The sequence below is a fragment of the Stegodyphus dumicola genome, chromosome 3, assembly GCF_044657685.1.
Source record: "Stegodyphus dumicola isolate Sdum_Otavi_A_Nest chromosome 3, ASM4465768v1".
Taxonomy (NCBI): domain Eukaryota; kingdom Metazoa; phylum Arthropoda; class Arachnida; order Araneae; family Eresidae; genus Stegodyphus; species Stegodyphus dumicola.
In genome coordinates, this window is record NC_140770.1 from 182,464,644 (window position 1) to 182,491,640 (window position 26,997).

The following is a 26,997-nucleotide window of genomic DNA, read 5'->3' on the forward strand; positions in this document are numbered from 1 at the left end:
AATTATGGTGGAAGAATATAGGCAAATTTTTATTAGGGGAATTCGGAGGCCACCTTTGAAAATTTCAAAAAATCATTATTAAAGGCCTTCCCCATAGTGAAAGACCGGGCAAAGCTAGAAGCCGAGCTATATAGTTTTTATCAACGAAATATAGAAGAGTTGACGGACTTTATTCTGCGAAAAATTAAGCTGACGGATTTGCTGTATGGGAAGAAACCCGACGCGGAGATTATTGAAATAATCTTACCAAGATTGCTACCTGCTGTTCAAGATTACTTCGAAATTCGAAACCCAAGCACCTTGCAGGAACTTTTCGAGTTGGCGGTCAAGTTCCAAAATCGCAGAATAGCGGAAAAAGCTAGAGGGGCATCGTATTCTCAAGGTCTCCGAAGGCAATCCTCAAATGAACAGACCAGAAACACAAATTGCTGTTATGGGGAAAGAGCTATCAAGCTAACTCATCGAAGCTCGAAGGTCAAGGCCCAAAAAGGAAATTTGAAAACAACCATCCGCGTACCCAGAAGACTGAAGTTGAAAGGAAAGTATTAAACGAGTAGAGGGGCCTGTAAAAGCGATGGTCAGACCCCGGAAGTTTCGAAAAAACCCTCAAGAAGATACCTAAATACGGTCGTGGTAAAGAACTCACAATTACCGATTATACAAGTCCTGGTTGGCGATGTACCAGTAGAAGCCCTCATCGATACAGGGGCAGAAGGTAAATTTTATGAGTGATATATTTTAAGAAGAATTTTAATAGGTTACGATTATTTAAAAATAAAAACACAGAAATCAAAGCAGCGCAAGGACAAACTTGTCAATGTATTGGGAAATTATCATTACAAATACAGGTAAAAAATGAAAGCCTTAAAGTATTAATTTTTGAGGTAAAAAATTTGCAAAGTCCACTTATTTTAGGCATGGAGTTTTTAAAGGCCGCGAAGGCCAAACTGAATTTTCAGGAAAATTCAATTATGCTGGAAATGGATCGAAGGGTGGTGGAGCCAGTGGAACAACTTCAAGTCGACCTTAGCCGTTTGAATGACCATGAAAGCCAAGCCATCCAGCAAGTGATGAGTACTTTTTCGAACTTGTTTTCAGAACGGCTTGGTAATTGTCAAATTGTTACGCATGATATACAATTAACTGCCGACAAACCCTGTAGGACTAAACCTTACCGGTATGATAAACAGAAAGAGCAAATTATCGAAGAACACATTCAGGAAATGTTGAAGAACCAGATAATGACGCCCATAAATAGTGAGTACGCGAGTTCAGTCGTACTATGTAGGAAAAAGAATGAGTTCCCTCCCTCGGACAAAAGGGCTTGGAGGTTTGCTATCGATTACAGAAAGCTTAATAATGTTACTAAATTCCCAGTTTACCTTTTGCCGGTTATAGAGGAAATTATTAGAAAGATTAAGTCGACGAAATACATGACTACGTTGGACTTAAAGTCTGGCTACTATCAAATAGCCATGAGACCCGAAGACTTACATAAAACCGCGTTTATCACAAAATCGGGCACTTATGCATTTTTTACGCATGCCCTTTGGGTTGTGTGTGGCCCCGTCAACATTCCAGAGAGCTAGGGACATTGTTCTAAAGCCTATCCTAGGAAAATCGACTTTAATCTTGTAGGGTTTATATTTATTTTAACTAACATTTATTTTAAGTTTAAACTATCTTTCCTGTCAAGCCTTACTTTCCCCTGGAACTGCCAATGCCAGAGTATGTAAATTTTAGTAGAACGCGCAAGGATTCAAATTATCAGCGGAAATATTCTGAGTTAAACAGAATGGAAACGAGTTCGAGGTTTGCTGTTCTTACTTCACGAGCGCGGAGGTAGTAAGCCAGAAATTGAAGAACCCCGCGTTTCGGCCTGTGTGCTTGCCTCAGAGAATTGTTAATGGTTCAACGTGATATTCAAAGTTTGCTGAATTAGCAGCGGTATTGTAAAACGCGGTGAGGTTAGTTACGTTTAGAGAGCCTTGTACTTAGAGTCTTGTTATTATTTCTTTTCAGGTTCTTATTTTTATTTTACCGCCGGGTCGGCGAAGTTTGTGAGCGTCAAGAGCACGCAATTGTAATTTCTTAAGTTGAATAAAAAGGGACTTAAACCCTTAGCAAGACTCTGTCTAAATTCCAGTTTCAACAGTCATCTCTTGGTTGCGTGCAGGTTGGAGGCGCGCAACTCTACATTGGCGCCCGAACACTTGTCGAACAGAAATGGCCGAAAATCGGATGGAAGCCGCGGGACAACACCAAGAAATGGCAAGCCAATTGGAAGGATTTGGATACCTGGTCCAGACTTTGAGAGCGTCAATCAAGCCAAACGTCAATTTCGACGGAAAAAATTTGGTGGCGATATTTCTAGAAGGCCTAGAAAATCACTTTCAGCTCTACCCTGTGTCTGAAAGACAAAAAGTTGCCATCGCCACATCTGCACTAAGAGGACAGGCCGCGCTATGGTGGAAGAATATAGGCAAATTTTTATTAGGGGAATTTGGAAGCCAGACATATACATTTGAAAATTTCAAAAAATCGTTAGTAAAGGCCTTCCCTATAGTGAAAGGCTAGAAGCCGAGCAAGGCTAGAAGCCGAACTATATAGTTTCTATCAACGCGATATAGAAGAGCTGACGGACTTTATTCTGCGAAAAATTAAGCTGACGGATATGCTGTATGGGAAGAAACCCGACGCGGAGATTATTGAAGTAATCTTACCAAGATTGTTACCTGCTGTTCAAGACTACTTCGAAATTAGAAACCCAAGCACATTGCAGGAGCTCTTCGAATTGGCGGTGAAGTTTCAAAATCGCAGAATAGCGGAAAAAGCTAGGAAAAAGCTAAAGAGGGGCACCATATTCTCAAAGTACCTGAAGGCAATCTTCAAATGAGCAAACCAGAAATGCAAACCGCTCTTATGGGGGAAAGAGCTATCAAGCTAACGCAACCTCGAAGGTCAAGGCCCAAAAAGGAAATTCGAAAACAAACATCCGCGTACCCAGAAGGCAGAAGTTGAAAGGAAAGCTTTAAACGAGTAGAGGGGCCTGTGAAAGCGAGGGGCCAGACCCCGGAAGTTTTAAAAAAAAAACCCTCAAAAAGACATTTAAATACGGTCATCGTAAAAAACTCACATCTACCAATTAATGGCCAATTAATGGTTGGCGATGTACGAGTAGAAGCCCTCATCGATACAGGAGCAGAAGGTAATTTTATGAGCGAATCATTCTTCAAAAGGAATTTTTATAGGTTACGATTATTTAAAAACAAAAATACGGAAATTATAGCGGCGCAAGGAGAAACCTGTCACTGCATCGGGAAATTATCATTAAACATACAGGTAAAAGAGGAAAGCCTCAAAGTATTAATTTTTGTAGTGAAGAATCTGCAAAATCCTCTTATTTTAGGTATGGAGTTTTTAAGGGCCGCGAGGGCCAAACTGAATTTTCAAGACAGTTCTGTTGTGCTGGAGATGGACCAGAGGGTGGTGGAACCTGTAGAACAACCGCAAGTTCACCTTAGCCATTTGAATGACCATGAAAGTCAAGCCATCCAGCAAGTGGTGAGTAATTTTTCAAACTTGTTTTCAGAAAAGCCTGGTAGCTGTCAAATAGTTACGCATGAGATACAGTTAACTGCCGAAAAACCTTGTAGGACTAAACCGTATCGTGATGATAAACAGAAAGACCTAATCATCGAAGAACATATTCAGGAGATGTTAAAGAATAAAATAATAACGCCCATAAATAGTGATTACGCGAGTCCAGTCGTACTATGTAGGAAAAAGAACGAGTTTCCTCCTTCGGACGAAAGGGCTTGGAGGTTTGCTATCGATTACAGAAAACTGAATAGTATTACTAAATTCCCAGTTTACCCTTTGCCGGATATAGAGGAAATTATTAGAAAGATCAAATCTACTAGATATATGACTACTTTGGACTTAACGTCTGGATACTATGAAATAGCTATGAAACCCGAAGACATACATAAAACCGCGTTTATAACAAAATCGGGCACTTATGTATTTTTACGCATGCCCTTTAGGTTGTGTGGGGCCCCATCAACATTCCAGAGAGCTATGGACATTGTTCTAAAGCCTGTCCTAGGAAAATCAACTTTAATCTATCTAGATGATATAATTATAACGAGTAGTACGTTGGAACAACATATTAAAGATTTAGAAGAAGTTTTTAAATTATTAAAAGAGGCCGGTCTTACAATTAACGCCTCAAAATGTAAGTTCGCAACTAAAGAACTTAAATATCTCGGTTATAAAATTTTGCAAAAGGGTATAGAAACGCAAGATTCAAAAATAAAGCAATCAAGAATTTCCCACCGCCCAACACCGCCAAGAAACTTTCTTCTTTCCTTGGGCTATGTTCTTACTTTCGGGCTTTCATAAAAGATTTCGCTAATATTGTTGAACCACTGTTAGTACTTAAAAGAAAGAAAAGTAAATTTACGTGGACAGCGGAAGCAAATACCGCATTTGAAAGATTAAAAGAAGCGCTCATCAATGCCCCAGTTTTGAAATTCCCGGAGGGGGACGAAAACCTGGAAATTGCAGCAGATGCGTCGGACTATGCGGTGGGTACGGTCCTTATGCAAAATAGCCATCCTCTGGCATTTTTTAGTAAAACGTTGAATCAGACACAAAGGAATTATACAGCTACAGAGAGAGAAACATTAGCCGTATTAATGGCTGTACACAAATTTCGAGTTTATTTCGGCAAAGCGCCAGTAACAGTCTTTTCGGATCATGCGGCTGTTGGTAGACATTACTCGGCGAAAAAACTAACGCCCAGGTTAATAAGATGGGCTTTAAAACTCCAAGAATATAATCTAATAATAAAATATAAACCGGGTAAGGAAAACAATGTAGCTGTCGCACTTTCTGGTATAAAACTGGACGATGAAGGAAATGAACTGAAATGCGCTGTGTTGACTTTAAAAATTTTAGATTATAGAGAAACAATTATTGCCGAATTGAAAGCTGATCCTGAATTTGGAAGTATCTACGCGTATTTGAAAGACCCCGAAAGCTTTGAACACACAGATATCGATTCAATAAGAAATAGAGCAGAAAACTATGAAATAATAGATAATTTATTATTTTATACGAAAACAACAAACGAAAATCTCGAGTAAAAACCAGTCATCCCAACCTCGCTTCGATTAAGCATTTTGAGGAATTACACGACTCGAAAACAGCGGGTCATTTAGGGGTCAGAAAGACTTTAAAAAGGGTACGCGAGGCGGTATATTTCCCGCAATTATACAAAATAGTAACTGCGTATGCCAGGTCCTGCAATCAATGTCAGTTAATAAATGATATTAATTACAGCCAGGCCGGGTACTTAAATAGCATTCGCGCTACATTTCCGAATGAAATTTTAGGCATAGATCTTCTTGGTCCCTTCCCCCAGAGCGAGTTAAATAAAAATCGTTTTCTATTAGTAATTGTAGATCACTTTTCAAAATGGACAGAAATTGTTCCACTTAAACGCGCGTCAGCCAAAACAGTCGCAAATGCATTCTTACACAGATACATTTTAAAATACGGTGCATCGATAAAAGTCATTAGCGATAACGGAAAACAATTCATTAGTCAAATATTTGAAAACATATGCACTGGACTTGGCATACGCTATATCAAAATGCGTACAAACCACAGGCAAACATAGCAGAAAGAGTGAATAAAAACATTGTAAAAATAATTCGCAGTTACGTTAGCACACATCACAAGCGCTGGGATGGCTACATAAATGAATTACCTTATGCTTTAAGAACGGCAAATCACGATACTACGGGAAAAACCCCAGCAGAATTATTTTTAGGCCGAAAGTTAATTACGCCTTTAGATAAATTATTCTTTGTGCAACAAAGAGAGCAAGAGTTTAAACAGAAAGATGTGCAAAAATTTATTGACCAGGCGCTTAAAAGCTCGGATACGGCAAGAAATAAGCAAAAAATATATTACGATAGAAAACGTCGTGAAGCAGATTTTAAAGTTGGGGATAAAATATTGAAGCGGAAATTTTCTTTATCAAGTGCCCCAGACAATTTTACTCCAAAGTTAGCTCCAAAATTTGAAGGCCCCTATGTAATTCAGGAAATCAAAGGAGTCGTATTGTACCTTAAGAACGAGAGAGGGGAAATCTCTAAAGCAAGTCCCGACCAGGTGAAAAAATACTATAATCAAAATGATTTTGAAATCCTTAAAAGTTTCTTGCAGGACTCAAGCCTAAAAGAAGTAGAAGGTCCAGAAATAACGACAACCGTTCCACCACCCAAGAAGCAGAGAACTGAAGAGAGACCTAGCCCTTCTACAACCCAGGCGACGGTACCGAAAAGAAAAAACGAAAATTTTTAGAATCCAGCTTTTAAGAGAAACAAGAATGCAAAGCCACCGCGTAAAGAAGAAAACACCACCTACAACGTATCGCTGTAGAAATTATACATCAAGGAGAACGCTCCCAGGGCCAGAGAGTCAGGTGCAAACAAGGCCGCCGTTCCGGAAACTAAAAAGACAGCAGGAGGAGCGAAAAGACCAGCAACAACAGAAGAAATTGAAGAAGGACTTTAGACCGGAGGACGTCAAGACCAGCCGTCCAAGGGAAAAACGAAAAAGACAGTAACCCGACGATTGCTACGCCAAGAGGCCAGCATGCAGAGGACGCAAAAGAAAAACTAATGTGGATGACACTCGGAGGGTAAGGAGAAGATTGACGTCCATGAAACCTATAACGTGGGAACAGTTTTGCCAGAAAAGAATGACGGAGTTTCAATCATCGAAAACTCAAAGATAAGTTAAAATCTTCTATATATTTTTTTTTCTTTTGTTCCAAAATGTTATGCGTAAGTACGAAGTTCTATGTTTTGACGAAAGTCAATATGTCTCGGTTGAGACTTAGCTTTGTTTTACTTTATTTAGCTAAGGCAAAAGTATTATTTTCTTTAAGTACAAAATCTAAGAACAAGCATTTTCTGTTGGTCGAAAGACTAATTCTGTTATGTTAAAGCCAAAATTTGGCCGAAGATAAAAATAACTTCGTATTCTTGTATTAATAAGAAATTTAGTTTCAGTGCCGCCAGCTTGGCGAAGAATGAGTAAAGTAAAAATTTATTTTCTCTTATTCATTTGATGGTAAATTGTAAAACTCATATGTATTAAAATTTTGTAAATATACGTAAATACTTGAAAGTTATGTAAAAGTAGAATTTAGTCTAGAAGCATAAAATTTTAGATGCTAAAAGTAAATGCTTAAAAGCAATGAATTCGAATTTAAGTATTAAACTGTAGATAAAATCATGCTTTAGAGCGAAAGCCTGCATGTCTAAAGATGAATGAGGGGGAAGTTAGAATGAATGTGTTTTGTAGGGTTCTCCACCTACACTTGAATATTAAGAGTGTTAAAGTAGCTCATCGAGTTGTAGAATGTCGAGTAAGGTGTGTCTATTTGGTCGTTGAATTCTAACAAATCATGGTGGTTAGGGAAAGTGTTGTAAGACTAAAACACGAATATTTCCGTTTGACACCACACATGGTGGAGAGCCAGGGTAAAGTTAAATTGTTGTTTGAATAATTGAATGAATGTGAAGTAAGCAGTAACTAAGGAAAACGAATCGTTTAAAAACAAAAATTTATTCAGGGTCAAGAAAGTGTAAATTATAATGTATTTAGAAAGATACTGATACTTATTCCTTCCAGATGCTGGAAGGAAAAGAACAAGATTGATTGCTGAAGTCCAGGAAAAGTTGCTGTAAGAGAGATTTATATAAGTATCTACAGAAATTTAGTATACCTTTTGTTACATAAGATTTTTTTTGTGTAAACGAGGCTCTTCAGAGTTAGTTGAGAATTGTAGAAACTTTACAACAGGTCGTTTGTAGGACCTGCTTCCAAGTTTTCCAAATTCTGGCAGCAGCAAATGTAGGGTTTATATTTATTTTAACTAACATTTATTTTAAGTTTAAACTATCTTTCCTGTCAAGCCTTACTTTTCCCTGGAACTGCCAATGCCAGAGTATGTAACTTTTAGTAGAACGCGCAAAGATTCAAATTATCAGCGGAAGTATTATGAGTTAAATAGAATGGAAACGAGTTCGAGATGTGCTGTTCTTACTTCACGAGCGCGGAGGTAGTTAGCCAGAAATTGAAGAACCCCGCGTTTCGGCCTGTGTGCTTGCCTCGGAGAATTGTTAATCGTTCAACGTGATATTCAAAGTTTGCTGAATTAGCAGCGGTATTGTAAAACGCGGTGAGGTTAGTTACGTTTAGAGAGCCTCGTAGTTAGAGTCTTGTTATTATTTCTTTTCAGGTTCTTATTTTTATTTTACCGCCGGGTCGGCGTAGTTTGTGAGCTTCAAGAGCACGCAATTGTAATTTCTTCAGTTGAATAAAAAGGGACTTAAACCCTTAGCAAGACTCTGTCTAATTTCCAGTTTCAACAGTCACCTCTTGGTTGCGTGCAGGTTGGAGGCGCGCAAATCTAAAATCTATCTAAATGATATTATTATAACGAGTACTACGTTGGAACAACATATTGAAGATTTAGAAGAGGTTATTAAATTATTAAAAGAGGCCGGTCTTACAATTAACTCATCAAAATGCAAGTTCGCGACTAAAGAACCTAAATATCTGGGGTATAAAATTTCGCAAAAGGGTATAGAAACTCAGGATTCAAAGATAAAAGCCATCAAGAATTTCCCACCTCCCAACACCGCCAAGAAACTTTCTTCTTTCCTTGGGTTATGTTCTTATTATCGGTCGATAAAAGATTAAGACCACTAATAATAAAAAGATTAAGCACAGATAAAAGATTTTGCGAACATTGTTGAACCGTTGTTAGTAATTAAAAGAAAGAAAAGTAAATTACGTGGACAGCAGAGGCAAATACTGCATTTGAAAGGTTAAAAGAAGTACACATCAATGCCCCTGTTTTGAAATTCCTGAAAGGGAACGAAAACCTGGAAATTGCAGCAGATGCTTCGGACTATACCGTAGTTGCGGTTCTCATGCAAAATGGCCATCCTTTGCATTTTTTAGTAAAACTTTAAACTCTACGTAAAGGAATTATACAGCTACAGAGAGAGAAACATTAGCCGTATAATTGGCTGTACACAAATTTCGAGTTTATTTCGGCAAAGCGCCAGTAACAGTCTTTTCGGATCATGCGGCTGTTGGTAGACTTTACTCGGGGATAAACCTAACGCCCAGGTTAATAAGATGGCTTTTCAAAACTATAAACTAGAAATAAAATATAAACCGAGTAAGGAAAACAATGTTGCTGACGCACTATCTCGTATAAAACTGGACGATGAAGGAAATGAACTGAAATGCGCTGTGTTGACTTCAAAAATTTTAGATTATAGAGAAACAATTATTGCCGAATTGAAAGCTGATCCTGAATTTGGAAGTATCTATGCGTATTTGAAAGACCCCGAAAGCTTTGAACACACAGATATCGATTCAATAAGAAATAGAGCAGAAAACTATGAAATAATAGATAATTTATTATTTTATACGAAAACAACAAACGAAAATCTCGAGTAAAAACCAGTCATCCCAACCTCGCTTCGATTAAGCATTTTGAAGGAATTACACGACTCGAAAACAGCGGGTCATTTAGGGGTCAGAAAGACTTTAAAAAGGGTACGCGAGGCGGTATATTTCCCGCAATTATACAAAATAGTAACTGCGTATGCCAGGTCCTGCAATCAATGTCAGTTAATAAATGATATTAATTACAGCCAGGCCGGGTACTTAAATAGCATTCGCGCTACATTTCCGAATGAAATTTTAGGCATAGATCTTCTTGGTCCCTTCCCGTAGAGCGAGTTAAATAAAAATCGTTTTCTGTTATTAATTGTAGATCACTTTTCAAAATGGACAGAAATTGTTCCACTTAAACGCACGTCAGCCAAAAGAGTCGCAGATGCATTCTTACACAGATACATTTTAAAATACGGTGCACCGATAAAAGTCATTAGCGATAACGGTAAACAATTCGTTAGCCAAATATTTGAAAACATCTGCACTGGACTTCGCATACGCCATATCAAAATGGTTCCGTATAGACCACAGGCAAACATCGCAGAAAGAGTTAATAAAAATATTGTAAAAATAATTCGAAGTTATGTTAGCACACATCACAAGCGCTGGAATGGCTACATAAATGAGTTAGCTTATGCTTTAAAACAGCAAATCATGATACTACGGAAAAACCTCCAGCAGAATTATTTTTAGGACGGAAGTTAATTACGCCCCTAGATAAATTATTCTTTGTGCAACAAAGAGAACAAGAATTCAAACAAAAAGATGTACGGAAACTCATTGACCAGGCGGTGAAAATTTCGGATACGGCAAGAAATAGACAGAAACTGTACTATGATCGAAAACGCCGTGAAGCAGATTTTAATGTTGGGGATAAGGTGTTAAAGCGGAAATTTTCTTTATCAAGTGCCCCAGACAATTTTACTGCAAAGTTGGCTCCAAAATTTGAAGGTCCCTATGTAATTCAGGAAATCAAGGGAGTCGTATTGTACCTTAAGAACGAGAGAGGGGAAATCTGTAAAGCAAGTCCCGACCAGGTGAAAAAATATTATAATCAAAATGATTTTCAAATCCTTAAACGTTTCTTGCAGGTCTCAAGCGCAAAAGAAGTGGAAGGTCCAGAAGTAACGCCACCCGCTCCACCACTCAAGAAGCATAGAACAGAAGAGGAACCTAGCCCTTCTACAAGTCATGCTACGGTCCCGAAAAGAAGAAAGGAAAATTTTCAAACTCCAGCATTCAAGAAATATAAGAAATCAACGCCGCCGCGTAAAGAATCTTTGGTAAATAGGAAAAGACCAGTTACAACGTCCCGCAGTAGAAATTCTGCGTAGAGGAAACCACTTCCAGGGCCAGATAGTCAGGAGCAAACAAGGCTGCCGTTCACGAGAACAAAAAGACAGAAGGAGGAACGAAAAGACCACCACCAACAGAAGAAATTCAAGCACGATTCCAGACCGGAAGCCGCCAACACCAGCCCTCCAGGGCCAAAACGGAAAAGACAGGAACCCGAAGACTACCACTCCAAGAGGCCGGCGTACAGAGTTCGAAAAAGAAAATCAACATGGACGAAACTCGAAGACTTCTATGAATTCCATAACGTGGGATCAGTTCTGCCAGAAGAGGATGTCGGAGTTCCAATCATCGAAAACTCAAAGCTAAGTTAAAATCTTCCATATTTTTTTCTTTTGTTCCGAAATGTTATGCGTAAATACAAAGTTCTATGTTTTGACGAAAGTCAATTTGTCTCGGTTGAGACTTAGTTTTGTTTTACTTTATTTAGCTAAAGCAAAAGTATTATTTTCTTTAAGTACAAAATCTAAGAGAAAGCAGTTCCTGTTGGTCGAAAGACTAATTCTGTTATGTTAAAGCCAAAATTTGGCCGAAAGTAAAATAACTTCGTATTCTTGTATTAATGAAAAATTTAGTAGCCGCCAGCTTGGCGAAGAATGCGTGAAGTAAAACATTATTTTTATCTTATTCATTTTATGGTAAATTGTAAAAATCATATGTATTAGAATTTTGTAAATATACGTAAATACTTGAAAGTTATGTAAAAGTAGAATTTAGTCTAGTAGCATAAAATTTTAGATGCTAAAAGTAAATACTCGAAAGAAATGAATTCAAATTTAAGTATTAAACTGTAGATAAAATCATGCTTTAGAGCGAAAGCCTGCATGTCTAATGATGAATGAGGGGGAATTTAGAATGAATGTGTTTTGTAGGGTTCTCTACCTACACTTGAAGTTTAAGAATGTTAAACATAGCTCATCGAGTTTCAGTATGTCGATTAAGGTGTGCCTATTTGGTCGTTCAATTCTAACAAGTCATTATGGTTAAAGGAAGTGTTGTAATACTAAACCACGAATATTCCCGTTTGACACCACACATGGTGGAGAACCAGGGTAAAGTTAAATTCATGTTTAAATACTTGAATGAATGTGAATTAAGCAGTAATTAAGGAAATAAAACAATCAAAAACGAAAACTTTATCCAGTGTGAAGAAAGTGTAAATCATAATGTATTTAGAAGATACTGATACTTATTCCTTCCAGATGCTGGAAAGAAGAGAAAAGATTGATTGCTGAAGACCAGGAAAGGTTCCTGTAAGAAGAGATGGTAAAATTATGTACCTACTTAAATTTATTCTAATTTTTGAGAAAACAGTTTGTTTTATGTAAACGAAGCTCTTCAGTTTTAGTTCAGAATATGGAAACTTTTTCAACGGGTCGTTTCTAGGATCTGTTTCCAAGTTTACCAAATTCTGGCAGCGGCAAATGTAGGGTTTATATTTACTTTAACTAAAATTTTTTAAAGTTTAAACTATCTTTCCTGTCAAGCCTTACTTTGCCCTGGAATTGCCAATGCCAGAGTATGTAAATTTTAGTAGAACACGCAAGGATTCAAATTGTCAGCGGAAGTAATCTGAGTTAAATAGAAGGGGAAACGAGTTTGTAGGTGTACTTTCTTGATTCACAAACGTGAAGGTTGCTGGGTAGAAATTTAAGAACCGCGCGTTTCGGCCTGTGTGCCTACTTCGGCAGTTAGTTGAATCTTTCAACTTCTCAATCCGAATGTTTGCTGAATCTCAGCTGTATCTTAGAACGCGGTTAAGATAGTTACAATTATAGAGCCTCGTAGATAGTGACTTCGTTAGTTATGCATCCTGTTATTTATTTTTAGTTGTATTTTTCTATTTTTTGTTACACCGCCGGGTCGGCGTAGTTTGGGAGCGTCAAGTGAACGCATCTGTAACTTCTAAAGTGGAATAAAAAGTGAGTTAAACCCTTCTTAAGAGTTTGTTTAATTTCCAGTTCATAGCAGTCACTACTACTGTTGCAAGCAAGTTGGGGCCACGCAACACCACAGCGTAACAGAAAAATGAGCGAATTTCTCATGAGAGATTTTATACAAAGCCATCTAGAATTTAATCAGTTAATCCTTGCCTGATTTGGTTAATTATTTAGCTGCTCTTGTAGATATTTTCCTAAGAAAAAGGAATTTTATGAGGCAGTATAGGAAGAACAACTACTTGGTGATCGAGTATTACTATACTGCAACATGAAACGTTTAAGTGTTGGACGAGAAAAGTTCTCTGCAAGGAAAGAAGTTAATCTGTTGCCTCAATTAAGCATTTAATTTAATCAATTGTCTCAATTAACTAATTCATTACTAAACAGACTGTCTAGAAGCTTCTTCGGGTAACTTCCCGTTGAATGCTGAAATGGGAGAAACGATTCACGAATTAAGGGAAGCGTTTTTGCTTTCAAGATACTTCGGTAAGGAATAGGATGAATTTCTCGAAAGTGGTTTATTTTTGACATTTATTCAAATGCAAAATAGGATATAAATATAATTTAAAATTATTTGTAAATGTGTAAAATTTTAATTAATATTTAGTGTTCTAACTAAAGCAAATTTCTTTAACTGCTCACTACATAGTAGAACAGTGTAACGACTACTCGCTAAGTTATTTTTGCTAAATAACAACTCCAAAGAAGGGTTAAAATACCTTTTTAGTTTAAGTAGATATATTCACAGATATCCCGTCTTGGACGTACAGGAAACCAACACTTTGGGTTTAAAACAGAAAAACAAATAAATAAAAAAAAGATCTGAAAGATTTTACATTATAAGCCAAAGAGGCTCTTTTTAACGTTTCGTGCTTATGTATTTCGTGTTTATTTATTAAGTATCATGTTATTTTCACTTAAACTATAAAATTCAATTCAACAACAACTTCAAAAATTAATTTAAAAAGAGCATATCTTTAAAATTTCCGATACACAGTCTCGCGTGGAAACGTACGTCATTCAAAATTGGATGGCTCTGGGTAGCGTTGTTCTATAACAATGCGAGAAAGATACATACAGTTATGCAGATTCTTTATTATTTACTTTTTTTTAATATAATACATGGCCATAATATTTGATGGCAACAATTTGAAACGTGAAACGCCGTTCATAATGAAACGCCATAAAATTCGAAAACGAAATCAATAACCGTTCTGGGCTAACGCCCTTTGGGATGAAAATGTAAAAGTAAACTAATGCTAGGTAGAATAAAAAGCTTAAGTTGCACAGAGTTCTTTACCGCGTACTTGGCTGTTATCTAGAAATCACAGCGGTAGATTAACAGGCAAGCAATAAGCACGGCTGTGAACTAACAATATGCAACTCATAACAACAACATGGACGAAAGGCAGAACACGCTCTATTTGAAGTAGCTGAGACCCGAGATTAAATAGTAGTTTCTACCTTAATTTGCATAAAGCATAAAACTGAAAATTCATTCTGTCAGGAAAACGTAGGCAGCCGTAAGAAAGTAAAGGAAATGCTGTCTTAAAACAAAAATAATTATTAGGAAAAAAAATCTGAAAGGTTTCAGATTTTAAATTACTTCCAAGAGGGCGTTTATTTAACGTTTTGTGTGATACCTTTATTTATTAAATATCATGTTCTTTGCACTTAAACCATAAAATTCAGTTCAACAGCAATGTTGCAAAATAATTTTAAAATGAGCCTATCTTTAGAATTTCCGATACACAGTTCCGCGCCCTGGAGATGAAATGGTCCCCCCCCTTTCGGTAGAATGTTGCCATGGCTCGCTTTGAAATCCTTGAGTTTGTAAATAAAAAATTCGTTAAAGTTTTACAAAATATGAAATCGATAATAAAACAAATTCCAAATTTGGGCTTGCAGATGCCTATATTCGCAATAGGATTACGTCATTCAAAATTGGATGGTTCTAAGTACCGTTGTTTTATCGCAATGCGAGAAGCATACATACATTTATGCAAATTCTTCATTATTTAATTTCTTCACATATAATACAGGGGGTCGACGTAGAGAAATCTGCGAAGCTACTGGCTAGGATCTGTACCTAGGCGGTCTCGTCCACGGGAGTAAAAAAATTGTGAACTTGGTGGTTCTGAAGGCCCTGCGAAAAGTCACTTATTGGCCGGCCTCGGGGTCTGGCATGTCCTGAGCGGTACGGATCGGTAGCCGGGGGGGGGTTTCTTCCAGGTTTGCTCGGTAACGGCCCACTGCGACGGGCTCGCCCATGCGACTGGCAGAACCAATTGAGGACCAGTGCTGCCTGGTGTCTTATCCAAGTGGTGCGCTGCTCCCCTGGAAGGATATTAGTGGAGGTTGAATATCCACGAAGTGCCCAAAGGGGGAGTAGATCCGTAATGTGATTCAGTTCATGAGGCGGGGTAGCCAAGAACTTACTTACATGACGATAGTATTTGATGGCAACTATTTCAAAATTGATACGCCGTTTACAGGGTTCTGACGCAAAATCGCAAATCTAAAACAGTAGTTCTTCAGGAACAAAGCCCCTTTGGACTAAAAATAAAGTAAAACTCCACAAATCTTAAATACAACCTCGAGGTAAGAATAGTTATGATATGTATAATAAACTTGAATTGATGATTGTTTTAATTCCCTTGCACTCAGGAGATTTCAGTTTGGTTTGGTATATTTAGATTACGAGAAGTCATTGAAGAGCTATCTGACTAACGATAGGGATGTTTCGTGGAGGACATTCTAAGGAAAACTGACTCATCTGATTGTAACACATGAGGAAATCTTTGAAAACTAAAACTCTCGTGCAGACAGTATGTAAATCGGGATTTGAACCCAAATCTAATTACCAATATTAAGCGACTTTACCGCGATGGTGGACTGCCAGATTTCGGGGACTACAGCTCATAAGAAAATTATCAAATGAAAGGCAGGGAGGTGAGTTTTCAAATTCGTAATTATTAGTGTAAATAAATCAATAAAATTTTTTGTGCACACATTTTTAATTTATATTTTATAATAATACTAAGAAATGATTTTTAATGCAGTGAGTAGTATTTACTATATGAATTCGTTTACGATTTACAAATCGGATTTCATTTCAGTTTTTAAAAACAAATATAATCTATTCAATTTCTTTCATATACGATCAAAGAAAAACATTAAATTTTTGCTTCATTGATCATTAACCGTACAAAACTTCTTTTAAGTGATTGTTACTGGCATTTTGATTTGATTTGTTAGGTTGCATTATCTAAATTATTGAATTCGTGGAAGCAGGCAGCTTATTACGATAAAACACTTGAAGAATATTTGTTTTAAAAGAAATAGCATATCAATTAAAAAGCAATGAACTTGGGACGAACTTCTTGACATTTCCTAATGGTAGACATTAAGCTTACTAAAAAAAATATCTAAATCCCCTTTTTCTTTATTAAGCATGGTTGAAAATTCACTGCAGTTTTATTAAAGCGTATATTATGTTAAAAGTTTTCTTTTTTCCTTTCTTTCTCCAACAAGAAATGACAATATAATCCAAGGAGAATACCTTAGCTTAAGATTTCGTTCCTATCAAAATTATAAAATATGCATTCCTTTGATCTGCTTTTAATACTCATTTGAATAATTCATCTTTTTAATGTTTTATTTAAGAGAGCTGCTATAATTTTTTTTTGTTTTCAAGCAAATTGCTGCATATGATAATTCCGCAGACGTTAACGCTAAAATGCAAGCCAGTAATCAACTTTATTTACTTAATTTGAAATTTTTCCTAGATTTTAAATGTAGTTTTTTTAATTTAATTAACCTTTAGTTCCCCCTTTTATGAGACAATTAAATCATAACGCATTTCTCAAGTAAATTTAAGTATCCTTTTAATGAACGTACAACAGTTATTTTAAGTCCATTTGAAGAAAAAACATTGTACGTTTAAGTTACATATCACATTCGTCATTCTTGCATTGAAATTTCCTAAAACCTTTAATTTACTGATTCGAGAAATATTTCTCTAAAATTTGAAAGCATTAATTTAACATTGTTGCTAGATATCTCCTTCGTGGGTTTCCTTCTGCAGCTGCTATAATCTATTTCTTTAAAAATGGTATTTGAAGGTCATGACGACCTTTTCGTTTACTATCGTAACGTATATTGTCATTACCGCGCAAAAGGAATTGGGGGATTTTAGAAAAGTATAAAATGAGACCTTGTTTTTTGCAGCAGTCGTTGCCGTGGTTTTGTGTAAGGGATTTGACCTTGAAGAGACTATTCTAAAGTAACAGAGTATAATATAGGAAATAACATTCTATCTTATATAAATTACTGCTTGATTGAGCAGCGCTACAGAAGCAAGAAAAACTCGGACAGGCTTTTATTTTCTGGTTACTTCAACCACCTTGCTAAGCCCTCTAGACATCTTTCAATTGCTTATCAACAGAGAGGCAACGGTTGATCGAGCGAAAACTCAGGAACAACATTTAAATATATACGAACAAATAACGAGTTCGAAAATTATGGATGGGAACAAAAAAAAATTAAGAATTCGAGTAAAGAGAAAGTCAATTTTAAAAGGGGGAATAGAAATTTGAAACGAACTAAATAAAAACATCAATTTAATGAAAATGTAAATTTGCAGAAACTTCTTGTTCCATTTCTTCCCTTTCTTAAGAGTAGACATGTCAACGATTCAGCGTCGGATCAACACCATTATTGGATGTCTCCAAGCTCTGGTTTTCCTCTAATATTTGTATAGAAGCTTGACTTCCCAAATCTACTTAGTTTTCCCTCCCTTCTTTTCTTAACATTCAATACACTAGAGTGATATCTAAATAAAGTTAAGAACATTCATAAAAACCTTTACCGATAGCTTTTTTTTCTTCAAATTTAAGAGATGCAGAAAGAGGTCTGTGTAATAGAGAAAGAGACAGAAGAAACTGCGACTAATAAAATCTGTCAGAGGATTAGATTGTAAATGACGTCTTTTTGAATATCTGCTTTTCAATAACTAAAAACCTCATTTCTGTTTTTATTATAATAACTAATATTAATTTAAATTTTAATATGCAGAGTAACATTTTTATAAGTTTTATTTTACAAACAACTCTAGCAAAGTTCTAGATATTTTAGATTTGAAAGCAATTTTTACACACACTCTTAAATAATACAACCTTTCGGGAAAAGAACAGCTGTGTAATTTCAAATCTTTTTACTTTCGTTTTCTTTTTTTATCTTTCTTTCCGTATGCTAACTAAAGACTGATTATTAATGATCTGCTGCTGTCATGACTTCCCACTTATCTCATTTGTCTGACAGTAACATCAAAACAAGCTCACGAAATTCATCGTGGCAAGGAGATCATGACTGTGACTGTCTTTTTCAAGAGTCTTGAGCATCATACAGGTGACAGTACCACTTCGCTTTGTTCTACCCCCAGTTTTGACGATGAACACCTCGGGGAGCATGGAGGTAGGAAGTTCCTACCTCCATGTAGGGGAGGGTTGGGAGCTGGTGCGAAAGTCTCCCACTCCTCTTCCCTTTCCATCAGCATCTCGAGAGGACTTTCGGTTCGCAACATATTTAGAGTGTCTCCATGCCGCACGGACACTGTACATGTACAGACATTCGTGACTTACGCTTTCGTAACCACTATACCGTCTGGCCGTCTTTTTGAGCTAGAGCACTGTATCTCAGATTGTTCTGAAGATGCCTTTAAAATATTTTTCCGGTAACGTGGAATACTGGAATAACAATGTCTATATTCACAGTTGCTTTAGTCAAATAAATAAACTTTCTCCTTCTCTACTGCGTGATGGGTAACCTATCCGGCTAGAAATCAGAAGATCCAGAGTTCGAGTCTCAGCGAGCTCATAACTAGTTTTTCAAGTTTCCTGCTTTGAAGCCTAATAGACTGTATAATTTAGCCAATAAATTATAGGATATTGCTTATATATTTTGTAACCACGTTAATAAGAAGAGAAAATTTGCCTAGTTGAAAATTGGCTTTGGAAATTACTTGTTTTATGAAATAAATATGGCTAAGAATGCTTAAATATCACATTGCATTGGACATTGTGTTGTTAATTTAAGCATTAAATAAATATAATGCTGTAAGTTCTCAAGTTACGAATTACTCAAACTCTCCTGCAAATCTTGAAAACTAAGAGCTAACATGAATTAACATTATTTAACGGCACTGAATTAACATTATTGACATGAACTAACATTATTGAATAATATCTTGGAAATGGTCGAACACTTGTAACTTCATTTGCCTGCAATATCTAATAGCCGGTGGTCATCTAGCTGTCTCATCACCGAGAACATTGCACACCGCGGGGGCTGCTGAATTACACCCGTATGAAAAGGGAGATTCCACCCTAATTTTCATGGAATCCTGGATATAGAGTTCCGAGAATCTCACATCCCTTTTCTCTTACCACCAGTTCCCCTACCATCAGAATTTAGCTCGAAAGGACTTTCGTCTTGTCAAATTTTTTTTTTTTTTTTTTTTTTTTTTTTTTGTTACTCCGACACTGTGTACCCTGTGTAAAGTTTTCCTAAATAAGTTTCAGAGTGTGGAAAAACATGAAAAAGTTAAATAAGTTTTATAAAATTGATTCTATTTAATTAAAAAAACTGAAAGGTCTCAGATTTTAATTACGTCCAAACGAGAGTTTTTATAGCGTTTTGTGTGTTATTCTTATTTATTAAATATCATATTCTTTGCACTTAAACCACAAAATTCAGTTCAAGAGCAATATCTCAAAATATTTTTTAATTGAGCATATCCTATAGAATTTCCGATACAGAGTCTCGCGCGCTGGAGATAAAAATATTTTTCTGTACAACGCTGCCATTGCTCGCTTTGAAATCCTTGAGTTTGTTAATCCAAAATTGGCTAAAGTTTTACAAAATGTTGAATCGATAATAAAACAAATTCCAAATTTTAAATTTGGGCTTCTACATGCCCATATTCGTAGGATTACGTCCTTCAAAATTCGATGGCGCTATGCACCGTTGTTTTATCACAATGCAAGAAATAGACATGCATTTGTGCAAATTTTTCCTTATTTAATTTCCTCAAATAAAATGCAGGACTCTAACATTTGGTAGCAACAATTTGAAAAGTGAAAGGGACATTTATAGTGATGAAACGCAAAATCGCAAAACGAAAACAATAGTCCTTCAGGGACAAAGCCCCTTTGGACTAGAAATGCCACAGCATGAGTCTTTGCAACATTTTTGCAGTTAATGGTCCTTCTTAAATCTGTAGTTAAAGGTAACAAACGGTTGCGAAATAAAGATCCAGTAAAGAATTCTGTGGAGAAGGTGTATGCTTGCAAAGATCTCAAACTTCTCCGGATTTGGAACCAAGGCACAATGATATATCAACTCGTATCGCTAACCGATGTATCAGTGATTCTCGAACTGAGTGGTTCAGCGCCTCCTACTCAGTGGTCTAAGGGGGTGACTGAAACTCAGCGATCTAACAGACGATGTGCGGGGAGAATACTTGTATTTATCTGGCAATATTCGAGTATTGCGCCCCTTTTATCTTTCTAGGAATGCATTACTCAGAGCTAATATTTCCATTCTTAACACGGTGCTTTTATTGTATCGTGTGACCTTCTTAGTTTCGTAGAAACTCGTCGATGAACGCCGAGCGGAAGTTTTCGAATCGCAAAAACATTCATTTTACATATATTTCGAAACTGAAACCCAATATTGTGTAGAAGAAAATGGGCAGTGCCTTTAATTATCGAGTATTGTCATCGAAGATACATAGGACCTTAAAGTTTAAAGCATTTATTCAATTTCTAGAAATAATAAAATTTGTCATGGAAAGATATGATGACAAGAAAATACGTTCAATAAAAGTTTCTAACAACTTTTAAATTATCTGCATGTCTTCTATACATAGTGTGTTTACAAACACTCCATTTTTTATGAATATTCTATCAATAGAAAATTAGTAACACCTTACTGTGGGTTACAAATAAATTAGTGATGTCTATCACTATAAAAATAAGGTTTTACGTTTGTTCTTTATAATTTCAGCTTTTACTATAACGTCTGTTTTCATTTCTTCACCAAAAATGTAAATGCTTTTGGATTGTAAGACATGGCGTCATTCTGACACGAAAGGTAGAATGACACCCTAATTTTACACTTTGGTTACCTAATTTTACTAGGTCTGATTAGATTCTAATTATTCGGCTTCACTTTATAACTGCTGTCATTTAAACTATTACGCCAATGAGGAGTTCTAATCCAACTTGAATTTAAATTAAATTGTGTAATCCTTGACTAATAGGTTAAGTTTTAAATTCTGAATTTGATTATTACTTTCAGTTTCATCGCCACAATAAGTGGTGGCTTAATTTAAGTAGTACTGATCCTGCGAGTACAAGAAGTGTGTTAATGTTCTGAGTTCTGTTAAATAAAAATATTTGTTTTAAACCATTTCAAGGCTCTGTATTTGATTTCAGAATTCGCTTGTAGTTTATGCTCCTAAACAAAGTATTTACACCAAGACCAGGTATAGCGTCTCCAACAGTCTATCTTCCATCTAGGCAGCGGAACACAGGTCAACCTTTCTTACTCTGCTGTTCTTAAGTCTCGAAACTTTACGGTAAAACTGCTTACCACTCAAAATCTACATAAGTTCTATACTGAGAGAACTTCGAGGCGAAAAGAGGCAGAAAGGAAAGGAATAAATATTTCGTTAGTAAAACTTAAACATAAATGCGACAAATAGTATTTCGTGATTCCTTCATGCATAAGACATTCCTAAAAGGCGATCGACACTTCACGGTAGTGATAAACGGAATCTAGATGAAATGATTGATACATTATAAGATATTATCACCCTCCTTCCACCGTTCTTTCGTGGTATAGCAGTAGCACACTTGGCGCGAATTCAAGAGGTCCAAGTTTGAGTCCAGGTCAGGGCATTCCTGATTATGTCTCCTGCTTAAAATAAAATAACCTAATGCTCCAACTAAACGGTGGTAGACAATAATTCTTCACCACCAGGATTTGGCGATTGGGTCCCCTGATACCCATTCGCCCTTTAAAAGGGGGTATATAAGGTATTTTCTCCATCCGTTCGGCATCCATCCGTCTCCATCCGTCTTTGTGGTGTAATGGTAGCACACTCGGGGCATATTCTAGAGGTCCAGGTTCCAGATTCGGCGAGGGCATTGCTCATTTTTTATGTCTCTTGCTTCAAATTAACCTAATAACTCTACATTTGTACCGAACTAAAAGGTGCAGCACAAAATTCGTCACCACCATTATTTGGCGATTGGGTCCCTCAATCCTCACTCGTCCTTCAATAAGGACAGTATATAAGGTATTTTCTCCCTCTGTGCAACATGCCTTCGTAGTGTAATGGTAGCACACTCGGCGCATATTCGAAAGGTCCAGGTTCGAGTGAGGGCGAGGGCATTGCTCATTTTATCATGTCTCCTGCATTAAAATAAACTAACTAATGATCTACAAAGTGATTAAGCTAATACTTGTTTTCTTGGTGTTCTGTTGCAAAGTTAGTTAGAAAAGTAAGTATAGCACCATTAACAAAATTTAACTGTTGTTTGTGTGTGTTGTTTTTAGGAATAAGACTAGAGTAATAGTAAGCATTATTGACTTTTATGTAAATAAATTATTGTTATTATTGCATTGAAAATGATGAAGATTTTACTTGTGTGCTTCTTTATACGGAAGTTCTTTGGCTATAAATGAGAACCTGTTTGAACAGTGTTTTCGAATTCTTCAGCTAAGGTTTTTGGGAGACAGCAAAGCTATTTTAAGAGCAGTTCTGATAAATTCAAAAGCAGATTATATAGTGTATTTGTTTAACAAATTCAATGAATCAAGGTCATGACCTGACCTAGTCAACACAAAGGGCCCTGATAATGTATAATATGTTTTATCAGTAGAAATTAGCAACAGTTGTGAACATTGCAAAACATTTTACAGGATATTAGATAAATATGTATTGAAAGTAACATGAAAAGTTATATATCTTCTTTATATTTAAAAGTGAAAATATATGTAATGTTATTCTATAAAAATATTTAAAGTTTTCAATAATATACATCATGACTTAAATTCATTTTTACTTAAATCAATCAGATTAAAAAGCAAAAACATAATATTTTTTAGATGAGCATCTAATTCTTTTAAATAGTTTAGTTTGTTAATTAATAACACACAGATTAAATATGAAAGAATAATACCTTATTTTTTTAAGAATGGCAACAAACTCGAATGAAAAGTGAAACAACACATTTACAGTGGATTACATAAAATCGATTTCGAGACTAATAGCCCTTTTGGCCTTTTTCTTTAAAAGAAAAAAAAAAAAAAAAAAAAAAAAAAAAGAAAAGAAAATGCGCTTGAGAAACAGTTATATCAGTCAGGGTGATAATTAAAATTTTTTGTATAATATAAATTTAGACGAATAATTTTCATGCTTTATTTATTATATCACAAAATAATAAAATTCTACGCAATGAATCCAGATCCTAAAACTCAAATCCTATTTTGATAAAAGGGATAATGCATACTATATTTCAGTAAAAGATATAATTTAAGGGGAGTTCTCTGGGTTAATTCTCCTGTTTCCATCATTATTTTCAAATTAGCGAGGTGCAAACATTTCAGCGAAAATTGCAACATCTGTTACATAACTATTTGATGACTTATTTAGATGAGCATTATTACACGGAATAATTGTTGCGTTAAAATAGCCGTAGACTGTGTTAATGTTTACAGCTTCATGGGCTCTGTAATGTGTGAGAAGATTATATCTTAAAATAGCCTTATCTCAAAACAGCCTTGACAATTTTATTCCTGATATAGCCCGAACCAGAAATAGCTGTTGACCATCATTCCCATAATAGATTCCGTATCCCACCCCTCGTATAAACGTGAAGGAGAGATTAAGTCACCCCCCCCCGTCCATTATACCAGATCAGTCACGTGATTCGCATTAACCTATCTCCGCATTTGACCTTGTAGGTTTTTAGCCCAAAAGAGGCTGTGTCGGAATAGGATTTTTTTTGCGTCAAATCACCAAAAATGCGTCCTCTCACTTTTTCTTCGAGTCTGCTGCCATTCGGCAAAACGTAATTCATGTTTCAAATTGACTCTGTCTGTTCTGGGTTAACAAATTAAGCTATTTGAAAGCAATAAATATAGTTCTTAATTATATTATTTCCTTACTTTTGAATCGAATTGGTTTAAACATTAAAAATGCATTTAATTCATAATCTATTTAATTCAAAATATTCAGTATTTTCATAGAATGGCATTATGTATTTTTTAATATTTGTTTCGCAATTTGTAAACCTTTAATGAACTTTTGGTTAACAAAACTCATAATTTGAAAGCGAGTAGTGGCAGTGTACAGAATAAAACGTTTTAATCTCCATCTCGCGAGACATTTTATCTGAAATTCTAAAGTTATGCTGTTTTTAAATATTTTACGATTTTGCTGTTCAGCTGAATTTTATGTGAAGACAATAGACAAATGTATGCCAACACTTGACACTCTATCGGGAACTCTTAACATATGCTGCTATGCTGCTTTTAAAATTTTGCGATTTTGCCGTTTAATTGTATATGGCGTAAATGCGAAAATGCGTAGGAAATGATGCTTAATAATAAAGCTGAAAAGACAAAAAAATATATAGTTTAGCAGAAGTGAGTGCAACAGAAGACTGGTACAATGCGAGCTCAGCAAAAGCGTGGAAAACCTTAACAAACTCTTTTACGTGACCATTAAAAAATTTTTCCCCTTCTTTTCTTTTGTTAGCTTATTGCACTTAACTGTACTGGTTATGTTATGAGGGAATATTTTTAACAAGATCTAAGAAAAATGGAACATTTGAAATTCATAAGGGGCACAAAGGCTTAGTTTATGATGGTAGATTTTTTAGATTAAAACATAATGTTGCATTTTTTCTTACTTCTGACACCACGTTCGTACGGGGTTCGTATGGATTTGGAGTGAATAATGACAATACTACTTGCTGAAGTATCGAAGTACACTTTATTGGCTAATACTAATCAGGACAGCTCCAAAATCACGTTACAGTCGTCGGAGAACTACTATAAACATGCTGACACAATCAGCGACACAGCCTTCAGGTTCTCAGGGTATCACGGTGGAGACAGCTTCACTGCAAAGCACCAGAGTACAGCTCCTGACTCTGCTCGGTCGTTCTCGGAACTCCACGTACTCTCGAGACTCTCCACGCTACAAGTCGCGATGCATTCGACGACACACAGAGCACGGCTCCCGACTCTGCGGTTCAGTCGTTCCCGGAGCTCAATACGCTCTCTCGACAATGCACTAACCGCGATACACTAAGGGATTCTTCGATGCACTCGACGACCCTCTCGGCACTCGCTGGCCGGCTGTCAACTCGATCTTCTCCGCACGGACTAACTAGATAAGTTACACTCTCGATACCAGTCGACTGCGGACCAGCAGGGTTTATATAGCTTTCGGCTTGTGTTCGAGAACATTCTGGGCTAAACCTATAAGAATTCGTTCCAGAAGGTTCTCCATCAGTCCATGGCATATCACCAATTTTGTCGCCAAATGGGCGATTCTCGCCAGATGTTGCAACCCTGCCTTCCTCTGCCAATTTATGGTAACCCTAAAACTGTTTTGCGGGGAAGCCATCTCACCGCGCCTTGACATTTCGTAGCAATACATATAAAAGTGAAAATAGGCATCGCGTTTTCCGATCTAATAGTCACATTGGAAGTGTTTCAAAACGTACAGACGAGAAATTCATACAGCAGAAACGTCATGTAAAAGAAAGGGTCGTAAAAACGCAGACTTGTGTTAAAAATTAAACGAAGAGATATTTCCTAATCAAGATCATTTTGAAATAAAATTACTAAATCCTCCCATTTAAAGCTCAAATGGGAAGAAAACTGTTAAGGCTGTTTGGGGAACGAGCTCAACTGGCAATAAGTCGTTTAAGAAGGAGACTAAAATTTAAAAAATAAAATTTCTGTTTAAGAATAACACGCAATTGCTCAGTTCCACAAAATTGAACTTTACATCGGATCGTAAATTTAAAATGCTGTTGCAGTCTGGAATACGTTATTCAAAATAACTTGAATGAAGCCTGTAAGTTGGTTTTCTTTATGTCTTGAAATGCTATCTTATTCTTCATTTGCCTAATTTGCTCATGGCTTCAAGATTTGTCCAATCGAAATATTCATTTCAAAATAATGAATTCTGGCGAAACATTTTTTAGCAAGATTTCAAAAGAATTTGCCTTCAAGTATGTTTACTTTAAATTATTTAAGGGCATAACACATTAATGAACTCTGGTGAAAATGAACTTTACAACAATTTATCAAGAAAAATACTTTTATTTATTTTTCTTTATCTTCGTTTCTATAAAAGCAATTTTCTGAACGTCGCTGCGACAGCTCTCATAAAACCATTAGGTTCGTAGAGTAGCAATGAAAACAATCTCATAAAGGAAATCTTATTCTTCACGTTTTTTTTTTTCTATTAATCAGTTCTTTGCTTCAAACAGGGCTGATTAAGGAAGGTTATTTTGGGCTTTATTTTTCGATCGATGACTATCAGGCTCTTTCTCTCCATCTCTCTCTCGCTATCCGTGGTTCTCTTTTTCCCTTATTCCCGCCTTTTCTCCAACTTCCCATTTGTTTCACTAGTGCCAGAAAGATGGAGAGAATGAAAAAATCTCCAACTTTATTTCAATGCTAATGAGAGCGGAGCACCCTGAATTAGATTCACCTCTGCTAATAAAGTTTTCCACTGGCCTTTTGAGGGTCGTCAAAAATTAAGTAGTTTGTGGTGATTTATTGATAAGCGAAAATATCTGGTGCCTTCATTTTTGTGACATTTCCTCTTTACTGGTTAAGTCTCAATCAAAAATTAGGTTTGGGAATCATGTAAATTTAATATCAAGTTACTTTACGAAATGTTATGTTAAGTACGAAATCCGATATTTCGTAGAATAGCTAGTTATTTCATAACTAACTGATCAAATCAATTACAGTGTGAAATAAATAAATATTTCATTAAGGTTTGTGCTAATTAACCAATCATTATGAGCACAACCTTTACTATATATTT